The sequence below is a fragment of the Hemiscyllium ocellatum genome, chromosome 39 (genome assembly GCF_020745735.1).
Source record: "Hemiscyllium ocellatum isolate sHemOce1 chromosome 39, sHemOce1.pat.X.cur, whole genome shotgun sequence".
Lineage (NCBI taxonomy): Eukaryota > Metazoa > Chordata > Chondrichthyes > Orectolobiformes > Hemiscylliidae > Hemiscyllium > Hemiscyllium ocellatum.
The window spans coordinates 42,396,889-42,410,304 of record NC_083439.1 but is presented as its reverse complement, the minus strand read 5'-3'; the positions used below and the strand labels follow the sequence as shown (position 1 = coordinate 42,410,304).

The 13,416-nt window shown below is 43.2% G+C and overlaps 1 long non-coding RNA gene across 2 annotated transcripts in view; it reads left to right on the top strand.

The window, feature by feature from the left end:
* LOC132834266 (uncharacterized) overlaps positions 1-10,223 on the top strand; it is a 51,731-nt gene extending 41,508 nt beyond the window's left edge. Inside the window, exons 5-6 of one of the 2 annotated variants that reach the window (XR_009647157.1) lie at positions 817-886; positions 10,162-10,223. This is a non-coding gene — a long non-coding RNA (uncharacterized LOC132834266). Of the gene's footprint in view, positions 1-816; positions 887-1,305; positions 1,363-10,161 lie in introns of those variants that run through there. The other variant, XR_009647158.1, reaches the window with a different exon arrangement.
* The last annotated feature ends 3,193 nt before the right edge of the window (positions 10,224-13,416 follow it).

Here is a 13,416-nt window from a genome sequence, read left to right as displayed (position 1 = left end):
ATGTGACTATTAAGCGAAAGATAATTTCCCTCATTTTCACAAAATTGTGATTTCTAAGAATTCAAGATTTCTTGTAAAAGAATAGAGCGAACATTTGTTAATTCTGGTTTGTGTACACAAGAAACACGTGAAATTAATATAATGTTAAACATGAAAAATACTTAGCTCTTATCGTAATAATCAGAAATATAGAAATGTAAGCATTGAAATGAAATACAATCAATACAAGAACGCAAAAAAACTGCGGATACTGGAAATCAGAAACAAAAATAGCTGATAACAAATTTAAGAATGATGAGAAAACCCTTATTGCAATGTAATTGTGCAATATGTTGGAAAGAACTGAAATATTGATGTGAAAACTTGTTAGCCATCTCTTAATTGATAAGACTGATTAATAATCATTTAATTAATATGAGAATTCAAATGAAAGAGAATGAGATAGTTACTATGAGTGTTGGGTGAGAAAACTTTGCTTGATTGCAGGTGTGTTGACCTGAAACGAGTGTAAATATTTCATCATGATACTGGCACTAAGAAATAATAGATTCAACTCTCATGATGGTGTGATAATTGAAATTACAATTAAAGAATAATTAATGTTAGAACTCAACACTTAAAATGATTCAATATTTTCAAAGCAGTTTGTGCTAGATATTCAATAAGATCAGTAAACTGAGAATTAAAATATTGGGTTAATTTCAAAACAAAAATCATACCTTCAGAGATTATTCATCAGAATAGTTTTGTCATTGAAATAAACCTCATTTATTCAAGAATTCTGCATTTTCCTCATTTTCTGTCTTTTTCCCACAGGGATCTGCACTGGAACCCTTCCGTTTGCAGGACAAATATATGCAAGTGACATGGATTAAAATCTAATTTGGTGAGTTAATAAGTTTGCAGACGATTCAAAGTTCAGTGCAGTTGTGGATAATGTAGAGGGTTGTCAAAGAATGCAGCAGGAAAAAGATAAATTGCAGATATGGGCAGAGAAATTAAAGGCAATGTTTAATCCACACAACTGTGAGGTGTTTCACTTTGGGAGCTCAAATATTAAGGAAAAGTAGGTAATGGCAGGGCCCTGAACAGCTTTGTTGTTCGAAGGAATTTTGGTGTTCAAGACCATGGCTCCCTGAAAGTGACCATGCAAGTAGATAGGGTGGTCAGGAAGGCAAATGGCATGCTTATCTTTATTGGTCAGGGAACTGGTTACACGAGTAAGGATGGCATGTTGCAACTTTATAAGACTTTGGTTAAGGCATACTTAAAGTATTGTATTCACTTCTATTTGCCACATTATAGGACGGGTATGGAGGCTTTGGAGAGGGCACAGAGGACGTTTACCAGGATGCTGCCTGGATTTGGAGACATGAGAAAAACTCAGGTTGCTTTTTTGTGGAGTGGCGGAGGATGGAGGAAGAATTGATGCAAGTCTATTCAATCAGGAGATACGGAAATAGGGCTGACAGTCAAAATGGTTTTCCCAGAGTTGAAATGTCAAAAGTAAGTGACATGCGTTTAAGGTTAGGGGAGACAGTTCAAGGCTGCAAATGTGTTGCTGGTCAAAGCACAGCAGGTTAGGCAGCATCTCAGGAATAGAGAATTCGACGTTTCGAGCATAAGCCCTTCATCAGGAATAAGAGAGAGAGAGCCAAGCCGGCTGAGATAAAAGGTAGGGAGGAGGGACTAGGGGGAGGGGCGATGGAGGTGGGATAGGTGGAAGGAGGTCAAGGTGAGGGTGATAGGCCGGAGTGGGGTGGGGGCGGAGAGGTCAGGAAGAGGATTGCAGGTTAGGAGGGCGGTGCTGAGTTGAGGGAACCGACTGAGACCCGGTGGGGGGAGGGGAAATGAGGAAGCTGGAGAAATCTGAATTCATACCTTGTGGTTGGAGGGTTCCCAGGCGGAAGATGAGGCGCTCCTCCTCCAGCCGTCGTGTAGTTGTGTTCTGCCGGTGGAGGAGTCCAAGGACCTGCATGTCCTCGGTGGAGTGGGAGGGGGAGTTAAAGTGTTGAGCCACGGGGTGATTGGGTTGGTTGGTTCGGGCGGCCCAGAGGTGTTCTCTGAAGCGTTCCGCAAGTAAGCGGCCTGTCTCACCAATATAGAGGAGGCCACATCGGGTGCAGCGGATGCAATAGATGATGTGTGTGGAGGTACAGGTGAACTTGTGGCGGATATGGAAGGATCCCTTGGGGCCTTGGAGGGAAGTGAGTGTGGAGGTGTGGGCGCAAGTTTTACATTTCCTGCGGTTGCAGGGGAAGGTGCCGGGGGTGGAGGTTGGGTTGGTGGGGGGTGTGGATCTGACAAGGGAGTCACGAAGGGAGTGGTCCTTGCGGAACGCTGATAGGGGAGGGGAGGGAAATATATCCTTGGTGGTGGGGTCCGTTTGGAGGTGGCGGAAATGGCGGCGGATAATACGTTGTATGCGCAGGTTGGTGGGGTGGTAGGTGAGAACCAGTGGGGTTCTGTCTTGGTGGCGGTTGGAGGAGCGGGGCTCAAGGGCGGAGGAGCGGGAAGTGGAGGAGATGCGGTGGAGGGCATCGTCGATCACGTCTGGGGGGAATCTGCGGTCCTTGAAGAAGGAGGCCATCTGGGTTGTGCGGTGTTGGAATTGGTCCTCCTGGGAGCAGATGCGGCGGAGACGAAGGAATTGGGAATATGGGATGGCGTTTTTACAGGGGGCAGGGTGGGAGGAGGTGTAGTCCAGGTAGCTGTGGGAGTCAGTCGGTTTATAATAGATGTCTGTGTTGAGTCGGTCGCCCGAGATAGAAATGGAAAGGTCTAGGAAGGGGAGGGAGGAGTCTGAGACAGTCCAGGTGAATTTCAGGTCGGGATGGAAGGTGTTAGTAAAGTTGATGAACTGTTCAACCTCCTCGTGGGAGCACGAGGCAGCGCCGATACAGTCATCGATGTAGCGGAGGAAAAGGTGGGGGGTGGTGCCAGTGTAGTTGCGGAAGATGGACTGTTCCACATATCCTACGAAGAGGCAGGCATAGCTGGGGCCCATGCGGGTGCCCATGGCAACTCCTTTAGTTTGGAGGAAGTGGGAGGATTGAAAAGAGAAGTTATTCAGGGTGAGGACCAGTTCAGTCAGTCGAAGGAGGGTGTCAGTGGAAGGGTACTGGTTAGTGCGGCGGGAAAGGAAGAAGCGGAGGGCTTTGAGTCCTTCGTGATGGGGGATGGAGGTGTACAGGGACTGGATGTCCATAGTGAAAATAAGGCGTTGGGGACCGGGGAAGCGAAAATCCTGGAGGAGGTGGAGGGCGTGGGTGGTGTCCCGAACGTAGGTGGGGAGTTCTTGGACTAAAGGGGACAGGACCGTGTCGAGGTATTGGGAGATGAGTTCGGTGGGGCAGGAGCAGGCTGAGACAATGGGTCGGCCGGGGCAGGCAGGTTTGTGGATTTTGGGCAGGAGGTAGAAACGGGCGGTGCGGGGTTGTGGGACTATGAGGTTGGAGGCGGTGGATGGGAGATCCCCTGAGGTGATGAGGTCCTGGATGGTCTGGGAGATGATGGTTTGGTGGTGGGAGGTGGGGTCGTGGTTACATTTCCTGCGGTTGCAGGGGAAGGTGCCGGGGGTGGAGGTTGGGTTGGTGGGGGGTGTGGATCTGACAAGGGAGTCACGAAGGGAGTTACATTTCCTGCGGTTGCAGGTTACAAGTTCACCTGTAACCTTCCATATCCGCCACAAGTTCACCTGTAACCTTCCATATCCGCCACAAGTTCACCTGTAACCTTCCATATCCGCCACAAGTTCACCTGTACCTTCCATATCCGCCACAAGTTCACCTGTACCTTCCATATCCGCCACAAGTTCACCTGTAAAACTTGCGCCCACACCTCCACACTCACTTCCCTCCAAGGCCCCAAGGGATCCTTCCATATCCGCCACAAGTTCACCTGTACCTCCACACACATCATCTATTGCATCCGCTGCACCCGATGTGGCCTCCTCTATATTGGTGAGACAGGCCGCTTACTTGCGGAACGCTTCAGAGAACACCTCTGGGCCGCCCGAACCAACCAACCCAATCACCCCGTGGCTCAACACTTTAACTCCCCCTCCCACTCCACCGAGGACATGCAGGTCCTTGGACTCCTCCACCGGCAGAACACAACTACACGACGGCTGGAGGAGGAGCGCCTCATCTTCCGCCTGGGAACCCTCCAACCACAAGGTATGAATTCAGATTTCTCCAGCTTCCTCATTTCCCCTCCCCCCACCTTGTCTCAGTCGGTTCCCTCAACTCAGCACCGCCCTCCTAACCTGCAATCCTCTTCCTGACCTCTCCGCCCCCACCCCACGCCGGCCTATCACCCTCACCTTGACCTCCTTCCACCTATCCCACCTCCATCGCCCCTCCCCCTAGTCCCTCCTCCCTACCTTTTATCTCAGCCGGCTTGGCTCTCTCTCTCTTATTCCTGATGAAGGGCTTATGCTCGAAACGTCGAATTCTCTATTCCTGAGATGCTGCCTAACCTGCTGTGCTTTGACCAGCAACACATTTGCAGCTGTGATCTCCAGCATCTGCAGACCTCATTTTTTACTCGGAGACAGTTCAAGGGGCATGTGAGGGGCAATTTGTTTTTTACAAAGGGAGTGGTAGGTGTCTGGAATGAACTTCCAGGGTTGATGGTAGAGGCAGATACTTTAGGGCTTTTTAAATGTTCATTTAGATAATTTGGAAGGATATGGACCAAGGGTAGACCGAAGGGGTGAGTTTATTTTGCATTATGTTCCGCACAACGTTATGGGCCAAAGGGCCCATTCCTGTGTTGCACAGATCTTTGAGAGAAAATTCATGTCTAACACATATGACATTTAATCTAATCAATATTTAGTCACTGGTGTCAAAAATAGGAATAAAATAAGTAGAGAATGAACTTGACTCTAAGCTAAAGATATATTTTGTCATTTACACAGGTAATGCTTTGGTATTTTTTTCTGAATTATCAGCTTTGATGGAGATGTGTTGAAAATGTTTGCAGTTACTGATCTGCTGAACCAAAATGACCCCTTTTAAACTGATGATTGGACTAGAAACCTTTTAGAAAACTTGAAAATATTTGGTAAGGTGAGATGCACATCATAATTTAATCCTATATTTCTTATTGACAATACTCCAATAAAACATTTTTTTACGTCTATACCAAAAAGAGCGATTTTCCATCCAATGCTCATTGGAAATATCTGAATGCCACTCATTTCAGCAATCAAAGTAACCATAGCCTCATCGATTAAGAGATATCTAATGACATTTCGCCAATAATTACTGTTTATTTCGGCACATTGTATGTTCAAACAGCAATGTGAGATTTCTCTTTAATATTCAGTTCACTGACAGCATATTAATAATTTAGTTATTGCTAATATCTAATAACTGATCAATCCAGTAAGGGATATAAAAGTGGAAATATGGCTCAGTACATCAACTGATTGAAAGATATTGCAGTGTTCAATCTCCCAATTATTGTGAATATCGATGTATATTTTGATTTGATTTGAATATATTTTTCTTCAACGTGAAGGTTTATTGCATTTCTGATCTCAGCAAGGGTTAAATATTTTAAAGCTAAAAAAATTCAAATTCGTGACTTTTTTTGTAAAAACGAGAAAAAAAAACTTACATGTGTTTGTTCTTCCCTTTATCAATCAGAGTACATTTTGAATTGTTGGAAGTTGTACATTTGTGTAAGGAAGGGGAGCTGCCTGCAGCTGAATAGTCACAGTGAATAAATCTTTTTGGTGATAAGCATTCTAATTATCTTTTCATTATCAGAAAAATTACTTTAAACATATTCAGCAGTTGTATTTTTCATGAATTTACAATAAGCGCATGATATGTCTATTTATTTTTCCTTCAATTGTCACGATAGTAATTTTTACGTAAGAGCCTATATACTTAGTACCATCATTATTGTGAATTACCACTTCATTCTCAGTCCATTGCATAGAAACAGTCGAATTAATTCCCAGCCCAATTATAGGAGTGGACACTGGTTAGTTTTCATTTGAGTAATCACAATTAATTATAATCCCACCCTTCCTTGGTGGGAACATAATGAAAGGAACCCGTGGAACTCCAGTAGAGTGTCTCCCACGAGACCAGGAAGTGTGCGTTGAGTTCTCATCTTCAACAGAGATGCACCAAAACAGCTTCGAATGGTGATTAGAAAATATCTAAGCAGAGTTTGAATTGCTTTTCAATCCAATTTTGGATTTGCTCTGTCTGTTGTTCATTCCAATAATCACAGAATCTGCAATTTATTATCTTCAGGTCATTAATAAATGTATGTATCACATTACATTTTCTCTAAATTTTAGATTTGAGGACACTGTAGTTTTTCAAATTTAAAATATCTAAATAATGACATTCATTTTATTTAATCAAAATACCTTACTACTTCCACTTATCTCACTTTGTGTATGATGGCTTCAATGCATTTTGCTAAGCAATTCTACTCAACATAAAGATTTTGTTGACTTTAAATAGTATCTTTAGCACTCAATTATCAATCTATTCCTAAATCAAAGAATCATGGAGTCATAGAATCCCTACAGTGTTGAAACAGGCTACTTGGCTCAACAAGTCCACACTGACCCTCCGAAGAGTAACCCACCCAGACACATTCCCTTGCTCTATTACTCGACATTTCCCCTGACTAATGCACCTAACCTACATATCCGTGAACACTATGGGCAATTTAGCATGGCCAACTCACCTAACCTGTAGACTTGTATACTATGGCATTGTTATTGAAATCAATGCTCACACAAAACACTATTCCATAAAGCCAGACAATGGTCTCATGATCATTTAATTACTGTTCAGTGGAATAATCTGAGTAACTGTCTTATTATTCCTGAGATCAATCACCACAGTAAGCATCTGATTATCATTCCCTCCAGTAAATACAATGAGTGTCTTCTGAAATTTCTGTTCTGTAATTATCCAAGATATGTATTGCGTACAGCAGTGTTTATTCTTCATTATGAGTGGCCAAGGATTCTAACAGCCATTGATCTTGATCTTATTGTTACTGAGTGCAGTAACCACAGTAAACATTTGGTTATAATTCTTGCCAATAAATACAAGAGCTATCCTCTTACTTTTCAGCCCAGCAATTACACATGATACTTGTTACTCAAAGTAGTATTTATTCTCTATTACGATTGGTCAAGAGCACTAACAGCAAGACTTGTCAATAGTCCTGATTTGTACATGTTTTCAAATAGGTTTTCAGTCCAATTATTTCAAAAAAAGAGTCATTTGACTTAGTTCAAATGTAGATGTAAACATTTTCGGATCATTTCCATTCAAAGTATTTATTTGCTTATTCGGATCAAACTTGAATTTGCTTCTGTAAATTCCATTTGCTGTGTTTTCCATTCATGGAAGCACTCGTTAATTGGTCCTCATTTACATCTTAAATCTGATGCAAATTTGAAATACTGATTACAGTGAAATTATATGAATTGTGGGCGGCATGGTGGCACTGCTGCCTCACAGCGCCAGGGGCCCTGGTTCAATTTCCACCTCAGGCAACTGTCTGTGTGAAATTTACACATCCCCCCCGTGTCTGTGTGGGTTTTTTCCGGGTGCTCCGGTTTCCTCCCACAGTCCAAAAAATGGACAGGTTAGGTGAATTGACCATACTAAATTGCCCGTAGTGAAGGGGTAAATGTAGGGAAATGAGTGTGGGTGGGTTGCTCTTTGGAGGGTCAGTGTGGACTTGTTGGGCCAAAGGGCCTGTTTCCACACTGTAAGTAATCTAATCTAATCTAATCTATAAATGTGTGGTCTCTAAAAGAAAGCCATGGAAGGCTAGATAGAGTTCTTGAACAGCCTGTATATTTGAATGAAAAAAACAATTCCTTCCAAAAAACAAAGTTAAGAAATCACACAAAACCAGGTTATAGTCCGACAGGTTTATTTGGAAGCGCTAGCTTTCGGAGTGCTGCTCCTTCAACCAACTGATGAAGGAGCAGCGCTCTGAAAGCTAGTTCTTCAACATAAACCTGTTGGTGCATAACCTGGTGGTGCTTGATTTTTTAAACTTTGTACTGCCCAATCCAACACTGGCACCACCAAATCATTCCAAAAACACTCTACATATGTACCTTTTAACAATTCAATAATCCTGCAACAGGATTACAATTCTCAGTTTAACTATTTTAATAAATATCTAATCAATATCTAACAACTACTGGAAAACATAAATCATTTTATCTGTTAAAACACAAAATTTAATTATCAATTCATTGTTATCACGGTATCTGAACTATATTTTCACTCTCCAGTGATGTGGGCGGCACGGTGGCACAGTGGTTAGCACTGCTGCCTCACAGCGCCTGAAGACCTGGGTTCAATTCCCGACTCAGGCGACTGACTGTGTGGAGTTTGCACGTTCTCCCCGTGTCTGCGTGGGTTTCCTCCGGGGGCTCCGGTTTCCTCCCACAGTCCAAAGATGTGCGGGTCAGGTGAATTGGCCATGCTAAATTGCCCGTAGTGTTAGGTAAGGGGTAATGTAGGGGTATGGGTGGGTTGCGCTTCGGCGGGTCGGTGTGGACTTGTTGGGCCGAAGGGCCTGTTTCCACACTGTAAGTCTAATCTAATCTAATCTAATGTGAAGTGACCCTTGGACAGAAATTATACATTCTAAATTCACCTACAGCCAGATAAATCGAGGCAAACGCACAATTAATCAAACTAAGTCAAACAGCAGCGAGAATCAATCAGTTCCAGGATGACCCAAATTTTCTAACACCTTGACTTCCAGCTAATGCCTGAGCATTATATACCTCTCTTGAAAATGTCAACAATGAAGGGTTTTTGCACCAACACATTGAATGCTTTGAATCCAGCTAATGACCACATGTAGACATTTGTCACAAAACTATTAATCATTGGGTGGCGCGGTGGCACAGCGGTTATCACTGCTGCCTCACAGTGCCAGAGACCCGGGTTCAGTGCCCGCCTCAGGTGACTGACTGTGTGGAGCTTGCACATTCTCCCCGTGTCTGCGTGGTATTCCTCCGGGTTCTCCGGTTTCCTCCCACAATCCAAAAATGTGCAGGTTAGGTGAATTGGCCATGCTAAATTGCCTGTAGTGTTAGGTGAAGGAGTAAATGTAAGGGAATGGGTCTGGGTGGGTTGTGCTTCAGTAGGTCCGTGTGGACTTGTTGGGCCAAAGGGCCTGTTTCCACACTGTAAGTAATCTAATCATTTTCCAAATCATGGAAAATATATCAAAGGTCTTGAAATCAAAGTAATCACTGCACATAAAGTCATAAGATGGTTTTCAAGGCCACCTGATAATTGTTCAGTGAAAAGCCTTTTGTCAGTATCATATTGTTCTCAGGATAAGTAAACACAGCAGACATCACGCTATCACATCATCCCAAAGATATGCAAGAGATACCTTCTTATAATTTACACACCACATGTTCCCATGTCAATAATCACACTTCATTATTTGTGACTGAGGATGCTGATAGTAACATGTATCGAGATGAAGGAATTCCTAAATATAGGTGAGTTTTCTGATAGGTTCCCTCCAATCATCATGTTAAGAAAATGTAATTGTGGCTAAGTACATTGTGAACAGATCCCCATTAAACCTTTTCACGTGTTTACTCAGAGACACTATTGAAACATTTCCTCTATAAATGCTGTTGACTGTATTTCGCTGTAATACCCATGTTCCTTATCGATTTATTTTCTTTGTAATGCTGACACAAATGACTGAATATTGATGACATGGAAAATTGAATGGATTATATATTGTATTTCTACAGAAGAAAAGCTGAGACAGCAAGTACAGATTGCAGGAGTATCTGAGAATGTTGAATGACCAAACAGTTCTGATCAATAATCACTGCATATCGAATGTATTTTCCAAACCATCATGCCAGCATTCTAGTTCTCAGCTCACTGATACTAATTACTGTGTCATCGATATCAGAGCAAACTCGTTTGGAAATATTGAATCATTTAATGTGTCAGCATTCTAAAATAAATTACCAATTCATTGTTAGACCAACATCACACAATAATTCTGTTTATGTTTAGTAACAAGTATCATGAGATTCACATTTCAATTTAAACCATTATTTCTTCGTGCCAATTTTACAAAGGAAAATGGATCTTTTTTTCCCAGGTCAACACAACTATGAACCAAGCAATGATTCCTCATCCAACACTCACAGGAAATATCTGATGCCTTCTCATTTGAATGTTCACAGAAATCATTGGATTAATATTCGACATTACAAATGAAGATACATCTAATTGTTTTAGACTCCAATAATTAATGTTCATTTCTACATGTTACAGATAGCAGTATGAAGTTTCTAATTATTTTAAGTTTGCAGTGACCTGTTTTAAGACAAATTTTTCCTTATATCTAATATTTAATCACTGATGAAATCCAGTATATTTGGCTTTAAGTGTGGAATTAAGTCTCAGTGACGTAGGCATATTGCACGGTATTGTTCCCTAATGGTAGCGAATGCAGGTTTGTATTTTAATACTGAAATCCTGGTTGATTTGCTGTTGTAGGGGTGCCCTGTCCCATCTGGAATAGAATGGCCTATGTTGGCTCATACAAGATGCCCGACAAACAAAAAGACGCAACCTGCCTTAGAATTAAAACACAAGATGGTGGAGGAGAGATAAACTAACAGTCTGTTCCAATCTTGATGAAAGAAAATAATATTTTGTAAAATCCTACTCCAGGTCCATAAGTATGCCAGTCCAGACAGTAATATTCCAGACAATAATAAGAACATGCCAGATACAGAAAAACGACCAACCCTGACCTTCATTAATGAAAGAATAATTGTCCCAGTGAATGAATAAACACCAGCTGCAGGATACAGCCCAGTTAACTTTCACAGCAGCTATCAGGGCAACAGACAGGGTTCATTTGTCAGAAACAGTTACTATTTTAAAGTTGCTCAGAACATTAAAAAAAACTTCTAATTGCAGATTCTTGAGAATTGTGGACAAGGCAGAGTGCGAGGCTGGAAGGAGTGTAATAATTAACTTTGTAAACTGAAGAAATAAGATACATTGAGAGATACCAATGCCGGGAGATTTTAGGACTTTTTAAACATCATGAAACAATAGGAAGCTGGGGCTATCCATAACAATGTCCATCTGAGATCGGGTGTCTGTATAAGGAGGGAAGGACTGTAACCACATTGCATGTGGCCATTGTAATACAGCAAGTGTGTAAAATTACTGCTTTTACTGTACACTTTACAGTGTGTCATGGGCCTACATTCTGAGATTGGCCTTGGGGGATGATCCCTGCAAGGCATTCAAAAAGGTCCCCGACAGTAGGCTATTGTACAAACTGCAGAGGAATGGGATTGTGGGAGATACAGCAGTTTGGAACAGTAATTGGCTTGCTGAAAGAAGACAGAGGGTGGTGGTTGATGGGAAATGTTCATCCTGGAATCCAGTTACCAGTGGTGTACCGCAAGGGTCGGTGTTGGGTCCACTGCTGTTCGTCATTTTTATAAACAACCTGGAAGAGGGCGTAGAAGGGTGGGTTAGTAAATTTGCAGACGACACTAAGGTCAATGGAGTTGTGGATCATGACGAAGGATGTTGTAGGTTACAGAGAGACATAGATAAGCTTCAAAGCTGGGCTGAGAGTTGGCAAATGGAATTTAATATGGATAAGTGTGATGTGATTCACTTTGGTTAGAGTAACTGTAATGCAAAGTACTGGGCTAATGGTAAGATTCTTGGGAGTGTAGATGAGCAGAGAGATCCCAGTGCCCAGGTACACAGATCCTTGAAATTTGCCACCTAGGTTGACAGGCTTGTTAAGAAGGCATACAGTTTTTTAGATTTTATTAACAGAGGGATCGAGTTCTGGAATCATGCGGCCGCACTTGGAGTATTGTGTACAGTTCTGGTCACTGCATTATAAGAAGGATGTGGAATCTTTGGAAAGGGTGCAGAGGAGATTTACTCGGATGTTGCCTGGTATGGAGGGAAGGTCTTATGAGGAAAGGCTGAGGGACTTGAGGCTGTTTTCGTTGGAGAGAAGAAGGTTGACAGGTGACTTATTAGAGACATATAAGATAATCAGAGGGTTAGATAGGGTGGACAGGGAGCGCGTTTTTCCAAGTATAGTGATGGGGAGCACAAGGTGGCATAACTTGAAATTGAGGGGTGATAGATATAGGACAGATGGGAGAGGTAGTTTCTTTACTCAGAGAGTAGTAAGGGTTTGGAATGCTTTTTTGCCACCTCCAAACGGACCCCACCACCAGGGATATATTTCCCTCCCCTTCCCTATCAGCGTTCCGAAACGACGACTCCCTCCGTGACTCCCTCGTCAAGTCCACACCCCCCACCAACCCAACCTCCACTCCCGGCACCTTCCCATGCAACCGCAAGAAATGCAAATTGTGCGCCCACACCTCCCCCCTTACTTCCCTCCAAGTCCCCAAGGGATCCTTCCATATCCGCCACAAATTCACCTGCACCTCCACACACATCATTTATTGCATCCATGCACCCGATGTGGCCTCATCCATATTGGGGAGACAGGCCGCCTATTTGCGGTAGGTTCCAGAGAACACCTCTGGGACACACGGACCAACCAACCCAACCACCCCGTGGCTCAACACTTCAACTCCCCCGCCTACTCCACCAAGGACATGCAGGTCCTTTGACTCCTCCATCGCCAGACCATAACAACACGACGGTTAGAGGAAGAGCGCCTCATCTTCCGCCTAGAAACTCTCCAACCACAAGGGATGAACTCAGATTTCTCCAGTTTCCTCATTTCCCCTCCCCCCACCTTGTCTCAGTCAAATCCCTCGAACTCAGCACCACCTTCCTAACCTGCAATCTTTTTCCTGACCTCTCCGCCCCCACCCCACACCAGCCTATCACCCCCACCTTGACGTCCTTCCACCTATCGCATTTCCAACGTACCTCCCCCAAGTCCCTCCTCCCTACCTTTTATCTTAGCCTGCTGGACACACTTTCCTCATTCCTGAAGAAGGGCTTATGCCCGAAACGTCGATTCTCCTGTTCCTTGGATGCTGCCTGAACTGCTGCGCTTTTCTAGCAATACATTTTCAGCTCTGATCTCCAGCATCTGAAGTCCTCACTTACTCCTATGGAATGCTTTGCCTGCAACTGTAGTAGATTCGCCAACTTGAAGTACATTTAAGTTGTCATTGGACAAGCATATGGACGTACATGGAATAGTGTAGGTTGGATGGGCTTCAGATTTGTATGACAGGTTGGCGCAACATCGAGGGCCGGAGGGCCTGTACTGCACTGTAATATTCTATGTTCTATGTTCAATGGTTGCAACATAAATAAACATCTCCCACTTCCCAGAGTTCTGCCTGCCTTCTGAGTCTTCATTCAGTGGAAAACA